Below are 4,466 nucleotides of genomic sequence, written 5' to 3'. Positions count from 1 at the left end.
CCGCCCCTTCCGCACGCCGCCCCGCCCCTTCCGCCTCCTGCCTCTCGCGAGACAAGCGTGAGGCGCTCTCGCGGGAGCGTAGCTTCCCGCCGCCAGAGGATCGCCATGTTCTGCGGGGGCTCGCTGAGGGCGGGCGGAGCTGCTGTGCCGGGGAGGGCGGGGTTGTACCGCCGGTGCCACGTTTTCCCCCTAAACCGACACCACACACACACACCGGCGGCACCTGCAGCCCGGAGGAGCAGGCTGGGCCGCAATAACGGGCGGCTGGGGGCGGGGAGAAGCAGAGCAGGCCACTCAGTGTTTCTCCTGAAAGGTGTTCCTGAGGAAACGCAGTGTGCTTCTGAAGTTATGTGAGGGAATTAGTTATTTACTTTATGATACACGGATAAAGCATTTATTCTTCATCAGATGGCCTCACAAACTGTTAAATCTGTTGCCATGGCGCATGTTTCACAGGGGAAGGAGAGACAATTAGTCTGAGACACCTGAGGTGGCTTCCAGCGTCAGGCGACACGGTCAGTTCACAGCACCCGTGTGTGAGGGGAAGGGGAAGCGGATCTTGACAGAGTCAGGCACGCCAAGTTCTTACTGCTTCAGAGACAGACAGACAAGACTTTTTTTTTTTTTTCTTTTCTTTTTTTTTTCCCCCAATATTTTCTCTCTCATGGTATTTAAGTAATAGTTCTGCTGCTCTCGTGGCCAAACATCTCAGACAGATGAGAAGATTTGGAGTGAGCTCCTGTGGCACAGCAAGTGCATGATACAATTGCAGTACCTGCAGGTTGCAAAATGGCGTTGAGAAGATGTGGGAGAAACAGAAGAGGATCAGTCTTCCCCCTGAAAGGAGTAAGAACAACTTTTAGGGAATGAAGTATAAAATGCATTCCTTTCCTGAAATACAACATACCTCATGCAGAATCAGTCAGCTGTGATAATGGTGTCATGGTATATATGTCCTCTTTTCCGCCTGATTCTGTACCATACTCACATACCAGTATTTGCATTTTGGCACTTTTAATTGCTGCTATACTGGTAGCCAATTAATTTGCCAATCTGCTTTCTGCAGATGGCAGTGTAGATTCACATTCTAAATCTAGCGTTGCAAATTTTACTTCATTGTGAAGCTAGATAGTTAACAGGATTTTATGTCTGCTCTGTTAAGCTTATTGTTCCTGCATACGCTTTGTGCAAATGTGAACACTGAGAAAAGAAATATTTGTCTAAATAATGTAAATACAATATAAACATAACAAATTTGAGCTCAGAACCCCACGTGGATTTCACACACATTGGTTCCTTACCAGCCGGTAAAAGCCTGCTCAGAAATCTCTCTTCACATCATGCTTGGTGATATTTCCCCCCTCCTGATTAAGTGGCTCCTGTCAGACGTTGGGTGAGCTCCCAGCTCCATGGCTGGCAGCAAACAATCCCCCGCCAGCAACAGGGAGCTGTGTGAGCCTGGGTGAGAGCTGGCCCCTGCACATTTTTTGTGATTGCATATCTGGGTGGTGAGGCAACACCAGGCAGTTTTCCTTTTTCCAATTAATTGGCCATTTAATTTCAGCCAAGTTCCAGTCCACATGATCCAGTCCTAGTCTATTTATTTTCCTGATTGGAAAGGCTGTATTGCTGCTTCTTCTTCCTGAGCTTCTGACTGTAATCTTCCATGGTGTGTTGGAATAATGTGCCTCTTGGCATCTTCAGCTCAGCCTCTGACAGGGATCTTGGCTAGTCCTTGAGAATGGTTTGTTTTGGCTTCTCTGGCTCTTGACCTCACCATGGTGCAGCATTAACGGAAGATCGGTTGTCATGCTGCATAGCTGTCATCATGAAACACAATGCAAGCACAAGAACTAAGTTTTAAACACCATACCTATCTTGGAAAAACTGAAGGACAGAAAGAAGAAAATTTGTTTGGGGTTGTATCAAAACCTTACATGCTTCCAGAACTTTCTGTTGAAGAGCTGTCTCTGTAAGAGTAGCCATAAGGTATGCAAATTTAGCATCCTTGTAGAAATTAAAAAAAGAAAAAGTAAAAAATATGCAATAGTAGCATTTAACTTTGGAAAGAGGAGCTGTGCAAAACAAAGATGTTTGTCAAAAGCATTTAAGGGAATGTCAGATGGAAGCTGTTTCAAGGCAGAGTATTAAAAACTCTTAAGCAGGGGCAGGTCACTCAAAACACTAGAAGATCTCAGAAATAACAGTGTACTTTAACAGAGCTGGAGAGGCTATTTAATGTTAAAAGCCACGTTCCTAGGTATCAGAGGTTGTGTCCCAACAAAGAAAATAGAAACACAAATCTGCCAAGTTAAATGTAGAACTACTGTGTACAACCAGAAGGATCTTGAAGGAAAGTCACTGAAAGCATACAAAAACATTCACATGCATTAGAATTACACATCTGATCACCTGCCATCTTACCAGCTTTGGCAAAAGTGTAAAAAGAAGTTATCAAGGAGAAATAAGGCTGTAACAGAAAAGGCAATGCATTTCTGTTTGCTGCAGGAGATTCTTCTCAGAGCAGAGCTTTTTCTTGGGGGGGTTGTATGTCAGAGAAACTGGAAATGTCATTGGAGTTTAAGTGTTGGAGCAACTGATGAGATACTCAGGACCAGAACACAAGATTTTAAAGGAACTTGGACATATTACTTAACTGCTGGCAGCAGTTCCAGCTGGGTGGCCAGGACAGTGGCTTAACTGATCTCCTCCGGGAGCGACGTGAAGAACTACAGAAGAGAAGCCTCACCCAGCAGGTTGATGAAGGCGAACAGCAGATACAGATGGTGCATTTGGAGACAGGCAGCACTGCCCTTTCAGAAGAAGGTCAGTTCTCTAAATCTTGTGAGAGATTTCTGAAGGTGTCAAAAAGAAAATGCTTGTGGTTGATTTGATCATAATAATGCATTTGAATTTTTAAGAAAAGCCCTTGCCAAACGTTCTTAAACTATGAAGCTATAAAGTAAGAGGAAAAGTTTGCTTATGGATTAGCAATGAGGAAAAAGCTAGGAAGACTGGAGAAGGTAGCTTCTTTACTAGTGACATGACCATTTGTGACCTGTCTTTATCCACATATGCATAAGTGAGCTGAGGGGGAAAAAATGAGTAACAAGATAATGTAATTTGTTGAAGTTATGTATCATTTTTTCATGATAATCAAAAGTGCCACTGACTAGAAGGGGTTACTGAATTTCATGACACTGTGTAACTGAGTAAATTGAACAGCAGTGGAATTCACTTTTGATAAATGTCAAGTAATGTGTACAGGAGAAAGAAAATTATCGCAATGCCACATACACAGTAGGCCCTTGGTGCTCTCTGATAGCTTCTCCTTTATCCCCATAGGTATTTAAAAAATACCCATGGGGTGGGGAAAAGCGAAGTAAATGCTGGGAATTGGTAAGATGTAAATTAAGAATGAAGTGGAAGATACTGTCAGGGTATGAATTTTCACTGCTCTTCTGCATTTTGAACACTGCATTTCCAGTCAAAGTTATAAAAAGGTTACAGAATGGAACCGGAATGTAATCAAAGGTGTGGGATGGCTCTTGTTCGGGGAGATGGCAAGGGAGTTTTGAAAGGAGGACAGGAAGGAGTACTGTGATAATGATATGCGTGATGATGGATGGTATGGAGGAAATGAATAAGAAAGATTATTTAGTGTCTCTTTTGCCAGTAGAGCAAACAGGCACTGGGTGAAATTACTAGGCAGCAGGATTAAAGAAAAGGACATATATTTGGGCACGCTGCACAATTTAATTGTGCATCACACAGGTGTATTGTGGAGGTCAAAAATATAAGTGAATTTAGAAAGATGTTGTGTAAATCAGTAGATGAGCAGCTCCTCAGGGACTGCTAAATAGAGGGCTGAGATTCAAACCGTGTTCCTAACCTAAACCACTTAGAGGGTATGTGAGGCAAAGGGTCCCTCTGTGCCTCTGCATGTCCCACCTCTGGGACATGGTTCTCTTGGGGATAAATAAGGTGTTCTAAGGAGCAGAGAGCCTGGAAGAAACAATGAAGCATAAAGAAAATCAGCAATGACTGGCAGATTGTGTAACAAGGTGCTGAAACACGCAGTCCTCAGTGGTGCTTCTGCAGTGGCCAGTGTGGCTCTTGATAAATGCTGCAGCAATCAGAGTCCCAGTTTGGAACAGCTTTTCCTTGCCAAGCTGTGAAGTCTGGAGGGGAGAGGGGAACCGCAGGGAGAGGTTACTTTCACTTAAGATTCAGAACTTATCCTGGAGTCTCTCCTCAGGCAAGGGTTGCCATTTGCTGAGGTTCTGTAGACCAATTGTCTGCTGCTGCTAATATTAATGTATACTAATGTTATTTAATAAAAGAATAGGAATAAAGTAGCAAACTCTTAGAGCATATTCATTAAGATAATCAACAAAAAGTATTGCAGCCAGTAGTTATGGGCGTTTTTTATAAGTCACAGAGAAGAAAAATTAATTGATTTAATG

This window comes from Falco naumanni, chromosome 7, assembly GCF_017639655.2.
Source record: "Falco naumanni isolate bFalNau1 chromosome 7, bFalNau1.pat, whole genome shotgun sequence".
NCBI lineage: Eukaryota > Metazoa > Chordata > Aves > Falconiformes > Falconidae > Falco > Falco naumanni.
This window is presented reverse-complemented; position numbering follows the sequence as displayed.